Consider the following 17,107-nt stretch of genomic DNA (forward strand, 5'->3'; position numbering starts at 1 on the left):
CGTCTTGCGAGGCGTTCGTCTTGCGGGGCACCACTGTACCGCAAGCGAGGGGAGTTCGATACTTCTTTGTTCCCCTTTATCTGTGGGATGGCAAAGCAAAAGTCAGCACTTAGGAGGGAGATCTGGGTTTTGGTTCAGGACCATGGATAGTTCTCCTGCAACTGCAACCAAAAGAGGACCAGTCTTGTCTTCTGGGTCCTTGATGGTGATGAGGTTTTGAGCTTCTTGTGTCTGCCTCGATCCCCTGAGAAGTCTGGACTAAATGTCAGAGCCGGCTGGCAGAGGTATCTCCTTGGGGTTCACGGATGAGTAGGTGGATTCTGATGCCCACACACCCTCACAGATCAGGGCATAAATCTCTCCTTGGTGAGGCATAGCAGCTCTCTGGGCTTGTGTCATCCTGTGGTGCAGTGGTTGGAGTGCCAGTCTAAGACCTGGGAGACCCGGGTTCAAATCCCCCACTCAACCATGAAGTTCACTAGGTGACTTTGGAAGCCAGTCCTAGCCTTTCAGCCTAGGGTTGTTGTGGGGATTAACTGAAGGTGAACCATGCATGTCACCTTGGAGAAAAGGTGTGATATAAATCGTCGTCGTCGTCGTCGTCATACTAAGCACCACCACCATGGATTTGGGAGCCCATAATTGTCAGAAAACATGCATTTCCTCCCCCAAGCTGTGCTGCAGACCCTATGCCCCCCCTCCTCTTACCAGTGGGCTTCATTTTGCATTGCACTCTCTCAACAGAAACAAAAAAATCCTCATCTCCCTTGTTGCTGGGACAGGAGATGCCGCAATACGATCCTTGATCCAGGACAGTGGTAGCTTGGTTTAAGAACAGCTTAGTTTATGAACAACTTGGATTAAGAATGCTACAGACCTGGAAGTAGGTGTTTTGGTTTGTGAACTTTACTTTGGAAGCAGAGCATGTTTTGCTTCCTGTCGATGGAAGCAAAATTGTAAATTGAGTCCCCCGCTGCTATGGGAAAGCACGCCTTGGTTTAAGAATGCTTTGGTTTAAGAACAGACTTCTGGAATGGATTAAGTTTGTAAACCAAGGTATCACTGTACTTTATTTGAAGCCACCAGGGCTAGAACCAGGCGACCTTTGGTTCTGTGCACAGCTGCCTAAAGTTGGGGTCGACCAGGGCTGCAAATTGAGGCTCCTCCCTAGGAAGTAAAGCTGAGTTTGGGAGCCTGTGGCCCTCCGGATGTTGTTGGGCTTCAACTTCCATAAGCCCCAGCTATCTTGGCCAATGGTCAGGGCTGGTGGGATTTGAGTCTTAGGAGCCACAGGTAACCCATCCCTGCAGCAAACAGGTCCCCGTGATGGTACTGGCTCTGCCCATCCGAGCTGGCCATTGGCTCTCCTAAACAGGAAGTGGTGCTAACAGTTTCCCGTTCAAGAGGTGAGACTTTGCCTGGGGAATAATTCTCTTGGCTTTGCCTCTTGGCTTGTTTTCTAGCTCCTGGTTCTCTCTGTCGCTGCCTTTGAGGCATCCCTCCTTCTGCCCCACAACATTTGGGGTGGGGATTGGGGTCCCCTTTCCTAGACACCATGCTGTGCTCCTTTGTAGCGGAGATCAACAAAGGTTTTCCTACCACTCAGCATCCAAGAACTTCTCGGTTCCATCTGAAATCTTTTTCAGATAAATCAGTTCCATCTGAAATCTTTCTTCGGTCTTGGAAAGGAGGTCATAAGTTTTTTAACCCCCTTTGAAAAACATCCTTTCAGGCACGCAGATTTATGTAAGTCCGGTTGCATAAATTTCCATCTTTTCCATTAAGCCTCTGGCAGCTTTAACCACTTTGCCCCTGTCCCCAGCTGAAATGGAGCCCTTTGCAGATCAGCTTTTGTATATTGTTAGCTTCTGTTTATCCTTCTGCCTTCCTTCCCACCCCACACCCTGAAACCCCCTGCTCATCTTTTCTACCACCAACATTCAGACTGTAAGCTCCCTGGGGCAGAGACCTGTCATTGTGGAATGGGGATTCCTCCCATTATTCCTTAAAGTGCCTCACACCCTGACAGCTCTACATTAATGGAAACGGAGGCTTGGGTCTTTTAAATGAACCCACCTGCAGGCAAGCATTTCAAATCGTGAAGATGTGTTTTCCATTTATTTTAATACACAACGGGGGGGCCGTGACAAACAGGAGAGGAATCACCTTCCTTACCTCCTCCCCTCCCACATTGCTGGGCGAAAAATTGGGGTCGACGCCATCTTAAGCGAGCATAGCGGGGTCTCCAGCTTGCTTGCGGAAGGTCTGATTCATCGCAGCCGGGATGACTTAACTTGGGTGTCATTTCCGCTGAAACGCAAAAACAGGTGAGTCAGGATGAACTGAAGGTGTGACCTCACCTTCTCTCGGGGCTTTTTCTTGACGCCGAAGATGCTCATAAGCACAGCCTTGGCAGACAGGGAGAGGTGGGGAGAGGCATGTTTCTCTGCCCGCAACAGCCTCTTGGCACCCAGTTTGTAGGGCGTGTCAGTGGCGAAGCTGGATTTGGAAGTGGGAGGGAGTTATCCTGCTGTGCCTCGTTCCTGGACAATTAAGCATGTGCGGAAGCAGCCCAGAGAAAGATGCTCGGGAACGTAGGAAAGCTGCCTTTTGTGAATTTGGAGCCTTGGTCCTTGTAGCTCAATATTGCACGGACAGGCAGTAGATTTTCAGGGTTTTAGGCAAGGAGCATTTGGACTCCTGCCCAGGGATTGAACCTGGGTCCCTCTTGCAAAGCACATGCTCTACCACTGAGCTGCCTTTAAAATATATCAAAGCCCTTCTCCTGTTAGGCAAAGATCAGAAGACGACCCGGATGGTCACCAGATTCTGTGTACAGCTCTGTAGGCACAGACCATCTCCCGACTCAAACTAGTTCATTCAGAAAATCCCCTAACTTGGTTCCATGGGTCAGCTCTCTGTGGTAGTTTATCTAAAAGTTTTAAGTGTCTATACACTTATCGCATTTATGAATTTTAAATTTATTGTCGTACATTGTTTTAAATGTTTGTTTTCCTTCTGGGACTGTACCCCCAAGTGTGTTTTATTATCTACAGTGGTGCCTCGCAAGACGAAATTAATTCGTTCCGCGAGTTGCTTCATCTTGCGATTTTTTCGTCTTGCGGAGCGCGGATTCCCCGGGTATTAACGGCTTTAAGAAAAAGGAAGCAAACCCGCAAGACGTTTTCGTCTTGCGAAGCAAGCCCATAGGGAAATTCGTCTTGCGAAGCACCTCGAAAAACGGAAGACCCTTTCGTCTAGCGAGTTTTTTGTCTTGCGAGGCATTCGTCTTGCGGGGCACCACTCTATCTATCTATCTATCTATCTATCTATCTATCTATCTATCTATATTAAACCCTATAAACCAGCTCATGTCAAAAGCCTTCCAGAGGGCATGTGGTTAATGAGGGGCGCCAGAGTGGGTAGGGAGGGGAGCTGAGTTCCACATGTGGGTCTGTGTCAGGGCATACATAGGTCAGTATGAAGAAGCAAGGTCCGTTGTCAGTGAAGTTAGCTCTTTATTCAAGGAAACGGCATGCAAATTGGCAACACTTCCCGGTAGGTTTTGCCCAGTGTTTTTCTTTTCTTTTCTGGGGGGGTTGCAGGGGTGCGCATACCCCTAAACATTTTGTGACTCTAACGAGAGAAGAAACTAAAAATAAAAATTAGTTTCTTCTCTAGCACGGTGAATTGTCAGTGTATGAAGCTGTGTGGAATGTGTGGAGCTAATACAGGGGTAGGCAACCTAAGGCCCGTGGGCCGGATCCAGCCCAATTGCCTTCTCAATCTGGCCCGCAGACGGTCCGGGAATCAGCGTGTTTTTACATGAGTAGAATGTGTGCTTTTATTTCAAATGCATCTCTGGGTTATTTGTGGGGCATAGGAATTCGTTCATCCCCCCCCCCCCCAAAAAAAAATATAGTCCAGCCCACCACAAGGTCTGAGGGACAGTGGACTGGCCCATGGCTGAAAAAGGTTGCTGACCCCTGAGCTAATACATTTTCTTTGTACTTTTGTCCATTTACTGTATTTATTTTTCCTGATTCAAACTATACAGTGGTACCTCTGATTACAGACGCCTCAAGTTACATATGCTTCAGGTTACAGACTCCGCTAACCCAGAAATAGTACCTCGGGTTAAGAACTTTGCTTCAGGTTGAGAACAGAAATCGTGCGGCTGCGACATGGCGGCAGCAGGAAGTGGTGCTTCAGGTTAAGAACAGTTTCAGGTTAAGAACAGACCTCCGGAACGAATTAAGTACTTAACCTGAGGTACCACTGTAAAATGGTTATTTTCTTGAGTCAAAATGAAAGTGCCCCTAAACATTTTTTGGGGGGGGAGCACTGGTCTTGCCCCTATAGAGCAGTTGCCAGGACTGACGGTCCCTGCCTTCCACGCTTTCTCAGGCTCCTCTTCTCCCAGATGTTTCCCAAGCAGTCTCAAACTGCACCTGCACACCTCTGGTCTCTGTTCTGCTCTCGTTAGTCTGCATGTTCTTGGGGAGAAGGGAGCTTTCTGCAGCCACAGAGGATTCCTCAACTGCCTCTTGGTCTGAGCAGTGAGTGTTTGATCTATGGAACTCACTGCCACTGGAGGCAGCAACAGCCACCAACTTAGATGGCCTTGAAGAGAGGGCTGTTGATGGCAACTAGCTCCACCAGTTACTCTCTCCCCTTCACAGCTGGAGGCAGCAATGCTTCTGAATACCAGTTGCTGGAAACCCCAGGAAGGAAGAATGATCTTGTGCTCAGAGCCTGCCTGTGGGTTTCCGGGTTGGCCACTGTGAGAACAGGATTCTGGACTTTTGGGGGCCACTGCCCTCACCTGGCAGGCAGCTTTCTGGGTCATGTGGCCAGCAGGACTAAACCACTTCAGGCACACACAATGGCACACCTTGTCGGAAACCAGAGCGCACAGAAACACTGTTTACCTTCCTGCCACAGCGGTACCTACTTATCTACTTGCACTGGTGTGCTTTCGAACTGCTAGGTTGGCAGGAGCTGGGACAGAGCAATGGGAGCTCATTCCGTTGTGGGGATTCGAACCGCCGACCTTCCACAAGGTCACCTTTTTTGACTTATCCCAGACTGGTGACCCCACCCCCCCTTGCGCAAAGACCCCTGATTGTGCATTGAGCTCCCTTTGGCGACAACCACACTGGAGGATGGAGGAAGGAGAGTTGACGACATGGAGCGAGGCTCAAGGCACAGCCTCCGTCCCAATGCAGAAAGGCCCTACTTAAAGAGTCTTTGGGATAGGACGGCAGCAGAGACTGTGCAAACACCTGGCTAGAATAATACATGCAATGATGGGGTTTCTGTGCCCGCCAGATGTTTCTGAAAAGACGCTCCCATCCCCTCTGTCCATTGGCGATGGGGATGGGGCTGGTGGTAGTTCCCTCACCTGAAGAGCGCCACGTTGGCTACTGCTGTTTCCTAATGAGGGAATTAGAGCTGTCTCTTATATATCTTAGGATTAAAGCACTTAGCAACCGCCTGGCACCAAGGGCTCTTTAATGTAGGCTGAAAGGTTGGAGAGGCACATCGTGAATCACTCTTACTAAACCACTTCTCTGTGGCTTCCCAATTTCCTTCACAGTAGGGGTAGCTCAAGGCCTCAATTTTGCAACAGTTGGGGATCTGCACTTTGACCTCATGTGGGCCCATTTTCTTTCTTGAGTGCTGGCTAATTTTGTGTGCGTGCTTGAGCCAGTCAGTAGGGCAGCTCCCCAGCACTTCCCTCCTCATTGTTCCTCCGCAATTGGGCCCATTGTGACAGGGGCTGGCACTCCCAGGAATCCTACTTTCCAACGCCTAGTTTTCGCTGAGATGCTTGCCCTATTTTCTGCCGTTCCTCTTGGTTAATGTGTTCTTGGAGGGGAGTAAGGAGGTTTTCGTGGCAAAGGTGCAAGCAGGAGAGTGTGCTTATGAGTCGCGACCATCTCAGCTCTGTGTTAATAGTATTTATTCCCGCTGTAAACACATAAAAAAAAAAAAACAACTGACAAAGATTTTGTGGCACTGTGACTGGAGCAAAACCATCGTGTTCTCTCCTTTTCCCTTGTTAAGTTATTAGTAAGAGAGATCGGGAATCAGCTAAGACTCAGTGGGCAGCTTCACAGAAAGGTGGAAGGACTTGGTGCCCCAGATTTGGTGCCTGACTAGAAAAGCGGTACCAATCTTGTGTGGTCGTTTGCATTAGTACCAAAATGGAGAGACCATCAGAACCCTTTTGACACAAGTAACCTGTATTTCTGGGCCTGAAGAAGGCTTAAATCAGGGGTGGGGGATTTCATGCCTGGAGACCAAATGTGGCCCTCCAGACCTTTCTATGTGGTCCTTGAAACCCTCCCCAGAGCATCTCCCTGACTGACTCTGCTTCGTAGCTTGAGTTTGTCGGATGACAAACTCTGATGAATGTGGTGTGTAGAAACTAGCCTTTTGTACAAATGAAACATTTGTTGCTGCGCTCAGTTTCCCCTCTGGCATGCGGCCCTCAAAAGGTTTCCCAGATGGGAATGTGGGAGCTAGTTTGGTGTAGTGGTTAAGAGTGGTAGACTCATAATCTGGGGAACCGGGTTTGCGTCTCCGCTCCTCCGCATGCAGCTGCTGGGTGACCTTGGGCCAGTCACACTTCTCTGAAGTCTCTCAGCCCCACTCACCTCACAGAGTGTTTGTTGTGGGGGAGGAAGGGAAAGGAGATGGTTAGCCGCTTTGAGACTCCTTAGGGCAGTGATAAAGCAGGATATCAGATCCAAACTCTTCTTCTTCTTCTTCTTTGCTTGAGAAGGATTCCAACCCCTGACTTAATTGGTCTGTCAAAGACATTATTCTCTTATTCATTCTCCCTCTCTTTCTCTCTCTAAATGACTTGGAGGGGGTGCTCCTCAAATTTGCAATGACACCAAACTGGGAAGGGGTATCTAATGCTGCAGAAGATAGCATTTAGATTCAAAATGACCTTAACAGATTGGAGAACTGGGCACAAGCTAACAAAATGAGTTTCAACAGGGACAAATGCAAGGTTCTACACAGGAAGAACCAGATGCACAAATATAGGATAGGGGTCACCTGGCTTACTAGCAGTACATGTGAAAAGGATCTAGGGGTCTTGGTGGACCACAAGCTGAACATGAGTCAACAGCGTGATCCAGCAGCAAATCTAATGCTCTCCTAGGCTGCATCAACAGAAGTAAAGTGTCCAGATTAAGGGAAGTAATAAAAAGGTAAAGGACCCCTGACAGTTAAGTCCAGTTGCGAACGACTCTGGGGTTGCGGTGCTCATCTCGCTTCAGTGGCCGAGGGAGCCGATGTTTGTCCGCAGACAGTTATTCTGGGTCATGTGGACAGCATGACTAAGCCGCTTCTGGCAAAACCAGAGCAACACACGGAAACGCCGTTTACCTTCCCGCCAGAGCGGTGCCTATTTATCTACTTGCACTTTGACGTGCTTTCGAACTGCTGGGTTGGCAGGAGCAGGGACCGAGCAACGGGAGCTCATCCCGTTGCAGGGATTCAAACCGCTGACCTTCCGATCGGCAAGCCCTAGGCTCAGTGGTTTACGCCACAGCGCCACTCTATTCTGCCTTGGCCAGGTCACACCTGGAATACTGTGTCCAATTCTGGGCACCAGAATTTAAGAAGGTTGTTGACAAGCTGGAAGGTGTGCAGAGGAAACCGAGCCTTTTGAGGAATGGCTGATGGTATGTTTAGCCTCGTAAGGAGGAGACTAATAGGAGTTATGATAGCCATCCTCAAATATCTCAAGGGCTATCACATGGGAGAGGGAGCATGCTTGTTTTCTCCTGCTCGAACCCATGGCTTCAAGGTACAAGAAAGGAGATTCTGACTAAACCTCAGGAAGAACTTTTTGTAGGTAAGAGCTGTTTGACAGGGGAACAGTCTCCCTCAGGAGGTGGTAGACTCTCCTTCCTTAGAGGTTTTAAGCAGGAGCCAGGCCCTGTGACCAGTAGGGCTTCACAGGACTAGGGCCTTCCTAAGTTTGTTCTGGAGAGGCAAGGTGCGACCGCACAGGTGACACACTTCACCTGGTAACACATTGCACCTGGTGTCAAGAGCTGGGAAGGGATATAAGGTCAGCATTTCCCTTCAGCTTTTTGCCACAGCAACTCATTTTCTGCTTTGCTGCGTTTGGCTTCTTGCTTCACGATTCTCGGACCTTGGCTCCTTGACTCCTGGTTTCTTGACCCTCGGACCCTTGACTTCGTGACTCCCTGCTTCCTGACCCTTGGACCCCTGGCTTCTGGACCCTCATTCCTGCTCCCACCCCGCCATCTTGCCCCGGTCCCAACGTCCTCAGCCAGGACTTCGATCGCCCATAGACCGGACCGTGACAGAGGTTGGGTGGCTATCTGTCAGGGACGCTGTAGCTGAGATTCCTGAATTGCAGGGGGTTAGACTGGATTACCCTTGGGGTCCCTTCTATGATTTTATGATTCCCCCCCCCCCTTTAAATGAAGGCTTTTCCAGTAGATCAAAACCAGAAACCTAGGACCAAAGTTGGCACCTCGTGTGGTGTAGCAACAAATGATCTGACAAGCCATTTCTCTCAATCCTATCTGGCAGAATATCTCAAGAGAATGCCTCAAGTATTTTCACAAAATGGCCAAGCATATATTCACAGGAGGAGCCCAACAGCCCTCTCCCCGGCGTTGGCACACAGAGACATAAGGCCTCCAATAGCCATCTTGGCTACCAGCCATTGATATCGCCATATCCTCCGCGAATCTGCCTAATCGTCTTTCAAAGCCATCCAAATTGGTGACCGTCTCTGCCCCCAGTGGGAGGGAGTTGCACAGTTTAATTCTGTGCTGTGGAAAGAAGTCCTTTCTTTTTCCTGCCCCAAATCTTCCAGCAGTTTAGCTTCGTTGGATCCCCACGAGTTCTACTGGGAGAGGGAGCAAAATGTCTGTCTCTCCACTTTCTTTTTCAAAACATACAGAAATGGGGCAACTTCTTCAAGCATCTTCAACATCTTCTCTAATTTGGCTCCAAGAACACGTGCGAAAACGCAGGCTCGGACTTCTCATCGTATGCAGGAGTTTGTTTCTCCCTCCTTCCCACAACCCCTCTCCCCAAACTCACATATTGATGGACAACACGGACACACTCAAAAGCTTGTTCCCTTCCTTGTGACTTATTTCCACTTAAGGCACTGTTGGTTTTGGTCCAGCACAGCTTCCTGCAATTTTTTGAGAGCACAAAGCTTAGCAACTGCTTTCTCCTTATTCGTACTTTCCTCTCCCCAACCCACCCACCCCCAATAATACTTTGTTCCCTTTGTCCTTTTGTTTCCTCCTGCCTGACTTCAAAAGATTTGTATATTACCAGAATTATGTTCTGGAATTCTGAGGAGATAAGATGCTCAGGATGTGCAACCCATGTCAGGAAGCAAAACCTCTCTGAAGCATCCATGCGTACCGAAGAAGCTGATATTATGGGGAGGAAAAGAGCAATTTTCTTGCAGGAAAACAGAATAATGATCCCTCTGTTAAGATCAAAGTAGCATCAGATGTGTTGCCAGCCTGCTCTTCAGGTTCCAGCAATCAGCAGGTTTGGCGTCAGTAAATCTATAAGATTTGTATTGGGTTATTTCTCCCCACCTTGGGAATTAGATAAATATTCCCTCTCTCTCTCCCTCCCACTCATTCTTCAGGCTTAATGAATTGAAACTGAGGGAGTTTGGCTTTCCCCAAAGAACCCTAGGAACTGTAGTTTGCTTGTTTTTTTTAGATACATTTTATTAAATTTCCAGAAATTTCACATATACATTCCAATACATAATGTTGTTGTTGTCGTTGAGTCGTTTAGTCGTGTCTGACTCTTCGTGACCCCATGGACCAGGCACTCCTGTCTTCCACTGCCTCCCGCAGTTTGGTCAAACTCATGCTTGTAGCTTCGAGAACACTGTCCAACAATCTCGTCCTCTGTCGTCCTCTTCTTGTGCCCTCCATCTTTCCCAACATAAGGGTCTCTTCCAGGGAGTCTCTTCGTGGAGCCTCAGCTTCAGGATCTGTCCTTCCAGTGAGCACTCAGGGCTGATTTCCTTCGGAATGGATAGGTTTGATCTTCTTGCAGTCCATGGGACTCTCAAGAGTCTCCTCCAGCACCAGAATTCAAAAGCATCCATTCTTTGGCGGTCAGCCTTCTTTATGGTCCAGCTCTCACTTCCATGCATCACTACTGGGAAAACCATAGCTTTGATTAATACGGACCTTTGTTGGCAAGGTGGTGTCTCTGCTTTTTAAGATGCTGTCTAGGTTTGTCATCGCTTTTCTCCCAAGAAGCAGGCGTCTTTTAATTTCGTGGCTGCTGTCACCATCTGCAGTGATCATGGAGCCCAAGAAAGTAAAATCTCTCACTGCCTCCATTTCTTCCCCTTCTATTTGCCAGGAGAAGAAATGGAGGCAGATACTTATTTTACGCTGTCGACTTCCCATCCCATTTCCCATGGAGCTTTTTGTTTTCTTTGTTTCTCCCACTTGCAGCACCCTATCTTCTCTTTCTTATATAATAATAACAATAACTTCTGATTCCTTCTGTTGCTCATAGTTCAAATCCTGATCGAGAATTCCATCATGCCGTAATATTTAAATAGTCCAGGAGAGGAACAAAGGCTTCCATTCTTCCATAAAGCAATCATCCTTAAGGTCTCTTATTTTTAGCTGTTAACTTGTGCCGATTCAGCATCACTTTACTTATTCATCTTTCCTTGGTGGGGACTTCTTCATCCTTCAGGAACTGTAGTTTCTTAAGGGTCCTGGGAATTGTAGTTCTCTGAGGGGTGAACTACCATTCCCAGGATTCTTTGCGGTTGGAGGTATCCCTGTTGAAGTGGTACAAATGTACAGTGGACCCTCCGCATACAAACTTAGTTCATTCCTGGGGTCTGTTCGCAGCCGAAAAATAACATAAATAGAGGTGCGCTTCTGCACATGCATGCGGCGTGATTGAGTGCTTCTGCGCATGCGCAAGGCGCGCAGAGCACTTCTGGGCATGTGCGTGCTGCGAAACCTTGGAAGTATACACTTCCTGGTTTGCCGTGGCCCTAACCTGAAGATTTTGTATCCAGAGGGTTACATAAGTAGAGGTACTTTAAATCTATGGTACAGATATGACTGATAGATTATTATTTTTTAAGCTGCAGTCCATTTCGAGCAAAGCCTCGATCCTTTTCAAAGGCAGCCCACGTATTGCACGTCACAGTAATCCGAGGGAATGTAACTTAAGACATAGGTCACTGTGGCCAGATAGGATATCTACTGAGCAGCTGCTCTTGGCATTCAGATCATTTCAGTTCAAGGGTCCTTGAAACCATCCACAGACCCTGTTCATCTGTCTGAACTTTCTGAGCGCCGTGCCTGGACATGGGTTTCTGTTATAAGCCCTTTGAATGTTTCCAAGAGCAGTGAGATGTCGAAAGGTTGTGCCTGGCCAAATGGGGGAGGGAAAGAATGCAGGAATCTTAATGAGTTCTCTCTCTCTCTCTCAACAAATCAAGGATTCTAAAGTGCACTGGATATCAAAAGTGCTTTCAAAAAGTAGAAATTATGGCCTTGGAGTGAGTCACGTAAAACACGACCCGGTTCGTTTTGCCCCCCTCTCGCTACGAAGTTGACACTTCTTTTCAAATCTGTGCTTAATTGACATTAGCAAAGTGTTTCCAGATAGCGGGCTAAAAGGCAGCCGCCGAGAGAACAAAGCGCTGTAATTTGTTACTATTACTACCTGGGTCAAATTGTCAATTTCCCTGGCCTCATGCCGTGTAAGAAACACATTTCAACTTCCAAGAATGAATGGCCCCCTGTCCGATTAAACACACACACACACACACACAGGGTTGTTGCTATAGGCGGCTAAGTGGGCTAATGACATAGCAGGGAGAAAAAGTTTTACCCGCCAGAGACAATTGCTTTCTGTTGCCTGGCAATCAGAGCCACAGCCGGCTGAGTCATACTTTAGATGGGCTTGGCTGGTATTTTGTGTTGCCACTCGGAATGCCAAAAAAGCCACCCAAATGCTTGTTTCATGGTGTTGGGGCAGGTGGTTTTTGCTTGCCATTTTGGGGGGCTCAGTTTGCAGCAGGAAGGGATCTGCAGGGCTCGATCTGACCTGGGAAGCACAAAGTCCCTTGTGATCAAACGCCCGGAGCCCAAGCTGCAGCGCTTGGCTACCATCTCGTCCCATCAACGTCTCCCTCTAAGTTAGGAAATAATTGTTTCCTCTCCTGTGCTTTTATTGCCGCTGTGGATTAGTCTGCCATGCAAATTACGGGTCACTTAGGAAAATTTCTAAAATTTAATTTTGGAACACTCAGTTTGCAGTTTTCATATCCCCTTTAGTTCATTTTGTATCTCTCCCCTCTTGGTGTTACCAAAAGGGAGTGGTCAGATCTGTCAGTTTCAGCTTCTCATTTTTCCCGGCCTCCATTTCGTTTCTCCGCATTTCCACATCAGTTTGCAATAAATATAATAATAATAATAATGATAAAATACTTTTGGAAACTGTGATGGTTCTAGGGGTTGCTCGTGCGTAAACCGGCGCCACACCTGGCTGGGTTGCCTGAGTGAACCTTTTCTGTCCGGACAGCCACTCACCCGTGGCTGTCTCAATCGCTGGCAGGATCCGTCAGTGGGCCTTTCTTGAACTTCTTCCAGCAAAGAAGCTCTTTGACACCTAGTCTCCGCCTACTCTCCCTGCGTGGAAGTCTTCTGCGCAGGGAGGGTGTGGGCAGCGGAGGACCCGTGCTCTCCCCGTTGGTCCCTGGCGAGGAGTCATGGAGCCACCTCGCCGATTCCCCCATCTGCCCCCCTTCTCCACTGGTGCTACACTGATTTCCTTCCCCAGAAGATGGGCTGCTTCTCCTCATCCCTGGACACTCTCCGGAATCCCTCTGGAGCCCTCCCTCTCCCTCTGGCTCCGATGGCAGTTCCCTGACAGAAACCTATCAGGATTTTCTTGCAATATTCACCTTCTTGCAATATGCAAGCTCCCCCAATCAACACAGTTTTACAAAGTCCATTTTTACTAATATAACACATTTTAGTTTGTTATTTTTGCTGGTGTAGGCACGCTTTACCATACTGTATGCATTTATATACATATATATGACCTGACTAGAGAACAGCATTGCAAAATTCAAAGAACTGCAAATTCCAAAGGGTGGCTGTGTTTCGGTTTACATATCGTTTCTGAAAGTGTGGGTAGGTTTGTCTTTAAATGCAAACTTATTTGAATACCTGTATACTTGAAAGAATGTCTCCACCCCCGTTGTTCAGCCCAGACACTGAGGTCCAGCTCCGAGGGCCTTCTGGTGGTTCCCTCACTGTGAGAAGTGAGGCTACAGGGAACCAGGCAAAGGGCCTTCTTGGTAGTGGCACCCGCCCTGTGGAACACCCTCCCGTCAGATGTCAAGGAGATAAACAACTATCTGACTTTTAGAAGACATCTGAAAACAGCCCTGAATCGGGAAGTTTTTAATGTCTGTTTTATTTTGTTTTTAATATTTTGTTGGGAGCTGCCCAGAGTGGCTGGGGCAACCCATTCAGAAGGGTGGCATATAAATTTGTTGTTGTTGTTGTTGTTGTTGTTATCATCATCATCATCATCATCATTATTATTATTATTATTATTATTACTCCCACTTATTTCCAGCATTCAGGAAGTGAGTGCATTGCTTATATGTCCAAAACTGGCTCATCCACAAACAAGGGGAGGATATCAACAGACTGAGTGGCGACCACAGAGTTTGCAGAAGAAGGGGGGAAATTGGGGGGAACCTTTAAGGTGGGGGAAGCTCACATGTTTAGTGGCTGCAGAACCTTGGCTGACTGGGCTGAAAACTGTAGGGAGGAATGTAATGAAATAACTAACTGTGATCCTGAACAGAAGCACTTTGTACTGCAACATCTTGTTGCAGGCTCCACTTTTTCTTACATTTTTATATTATTGTTACTTTTATCATCACTCCCCCTTCACCTTTGGGGATCGGACAGGCGATAAATCTAAATTCCAACTAAGTACATAAACAGCAGCTACCCACATTCCCAGTAATTTTCCTTTCTGACCTTATCTGCCGTCTCTTCCGAAACGGACGTCTCACAACCCTATCTTGCTGGCAACAAGCTCTCTGTTATGTCCAAAGGTGGAGGGGAGGCAGAAGAAGGTGACAAATTGCTTTGCAGGAGGTCAGTGGTACATTTTGAGAAACACAGCGCAGCCAGAGCCCCAGTCAACTTAGCGGAAGTGAGAACCTGTTCCTGGAATTACATACCCTCCAACATTTCTCCAATGAAAACTTGTTGTTGTTGTTTAGTTGTGTCTGACTCTTTGTGACCCCATTGACCAGAGCACGCCAGGCACTCCTGTCTTCCACTGCCTCCCACAGCTTGGTCAGACTCATGCTGGTAGCTTCGAGGACACTGTCCCACCATCTCGTCCTCTGTCGTCCCCTTCTCCTTGTGCCCTCCATCTTTCCCAACATCAGGGTCTTTTCCAGGGAGTCTTCTCTTCTCATGAGGTGGCCAAAGTATTGGAGCCTCAGCTTCACGATCTGTCCTTCCAGTGAGCACTCAGGGCTGATTTCCTTCAGAATGGAGAGGTTGGATCTTCTTGCAGTCCATGGGACTCTCAAGAGTCTCCTCCAGCACCAGAATTCAAAAGCATCAATTCTTCGGCGATCAGCCTTCTTTATGGTCCAGCCCTCACTTCCATACATCATGTGCTGGTCCCAGGGGTAAGGTACCGTGGGCGTAAGCAGAGTCCACACGAAGAGGGGCAAGGTCCGAGGCGGAGAGCCGGGCGGCGAACAGGAACGCTGGAACAGGAGGCCGGGCAGGGTACAGGAACACCGGATGGTCAGGAACAGGAGGCCGAGCAGGGATCAGGAACACAGGAAGGTCCAAAGCCAACAACGACGTTGCTCCCGCAACCTGGGACCGGGCTGACTGGGCTTTTATCCTCTTCTAAGGCCAGGGGCGGTCCCGGCCCCCAGGAGCCCCGCCTCCTCTGGCCTTAAGGCGAGCACTCCTCCTGGGAGCAACCAGTTCCCTTCGCCTCTCTGCCCTAAGCCTCTGCAGATCAGGAGAGGCCGAAGGGTTACTGGGCCCTGGAGGAGGCTCACCTGTAGCCACTGAGTCCTCAAGCCCCTCTGGGGCCAGATGGGTTTCACCTGGGGCCAGCTCCTGCTGCTCTGCCACAGGTGCAGGCTCTTCAGCATCTAGGCCTTGCCCCAGTTCAGCCGGCCCTGGAGGCGGGGACTCCTGTGCAGGCTGGGATTCCTCTGGTTCATCCTCTGAATCGGAATCCCAGGCCATCACACATCACTACTGGGAAAACCATAGCTTTAACTTTACGGACTTTGGTCGGCAAGGTGATGTCTCTGCTTTTTAAGATGCTGTCTAGGTTTGTCATTGCAAATCGATGAAAATAGGGACATCTTATTCTACATCGCCAAGCTTCTCCCACGTTAGATCTCGCCAAACATCGACATCCTATACACATTGACGCCGGTCACCCTGAGCCAATGGCAACCTCTCCACCGAACCTACCTCACAGGATTGTTGTAAAAAAAAGAATGTGTGAGGGAAGGGATCACGTACAACACCTTCAACAGAATGTAATGAATCCCTGTCAGGGGAAAAGGCAGGAAATAATAATAATAATAATAATAATAATAATAATGGAGGAAACTGTGAGAATGATCAGAAACATACCACAGAGCAAATCCTCAGTGGGACATAGTTCTGAGTAAAAATGCTTAGGATTGCAGTGTAAGGCTGCAGAGTCTTTTTTAAAAAAAATAAATTTATTTTTCATTTTTCTAATAATAACAATTTTCTTATACATAGATATCCAATCCAAATTTGCATTGATTGACTCTCCCCACCCCCCTGGTTTCCAATTGTCCCTTTATAATTTCCATTGCATCTAATTATTTTTCCATTTAATTTCCAATTATTTTTCACATCGTAATTCTACCTTCAGTTCATAAATGCTACAACAATCCTGCTAATGTTTCCACGTTCTTACAATGTTCTTTAAAATAATCTATAAAGTTTTTCCACTCTTGATTAAATTTTCCTTCATCTTGGTGCCTGATCTTCACGGTTAGTTTTGCCATTTTGGAATAGTCTATCATCTTAGTCCTCCATTCTTCTTTCGTTGGTATGGTCTCTTTTTTCCACTTCGGGCAAGTAATGTTCTGGCAGCTGTGGTTGCATACATAAATAATCACTTTTGCTTCTTTGGTACTTCATCTCCTAATATTCCTAGGCCTCTGGTTTTTTAACAAGCATATTTTTGAACGTCTTTTTCATTTCATTATATATCATTTCCCAGAAGCCTTTACCTTTTTACATATCTACCACATATGGAAAAGGTACCTTCTTTTTCCTTACATAGATTAGATGAGTTTTTTATATATCTTAGCAAGCTTTACAGGTGTTAAATACCATCTATACATCATTTTCATATAATTTTCTTGCAATGAGCTGCATGCTGTAAATTTAAAATTTTCTTTCCACAGCTTTCCCCATGATTCCAAGTGGTATATTATACCCTATATCTTGTGCCCAGAAGGCTGCACAGTCTTTACCCAGTTACCTGTGAGTAGGCTCCATTGACTACAATGGGGCTTACTTCTGAGTAGGCAGTGTAAGGCTCCATTTACAATAAAGGAATAAACGTTCCCCACATTTCCTTTAAAAATGACTGGCTGCTGAAGCGTTGCAATTAAATAAAGTGGACTGGTGACATTTTCCTTCAAAATTATAGGAAGTGGCTTCATATGCCAGCTTCACCATTTCCTTCACTCGGTGCAGGAATTTTATTTTCAGGATAAACAGGACTCTGGTTTTGCATCTACAAACACACGCACATCACTTTTAATGGAATGAATTTTATTATCACGGTCACAGACCAGTTCCGGCTCACTTACAGTATCAGGAAAATCATAAAACACAACAGGAATACGTTGAATTGCAATTAGGTGTAACAGGAACAATTCAGATATAGTGGCAGTTAAAAATATATATTAAATCTTGATCACTAAAATATAACCTAAAATTGTCATTTAAAACCTTAATCA

The 17,107-nt window shown here is 47.2% G+C and overlaps 1 protein-coding gene across 6 annotated transcripts in view; it reads left to right on the forward strand.

Annotated features, from left to right (window-relative positions):
• PEMT (phosphatidylethanolamine N-methyltransferase) overlaps nt 1-17,107 on the forward strand; it is a 109,250-nt gene that overhangs the window by 71,813 nt on the left and 20,330 nt on the right. The gene's annotated exons all lie outside the window — the stretch shown is intronic.

Source organism: Podarcis erhardii (assembly GCF_964252035.2).
Source record: "Podarcis erhardii genome assembly, chromosome: 14".
In the NCBI taxonomy this organism is placed as follows: domain Eukaryota; kingdom Metazoa; phylum Chordata; class Lepidosauria; order Squamata; family Lacertidae; genus Podarcis; species Podarcis erhardii.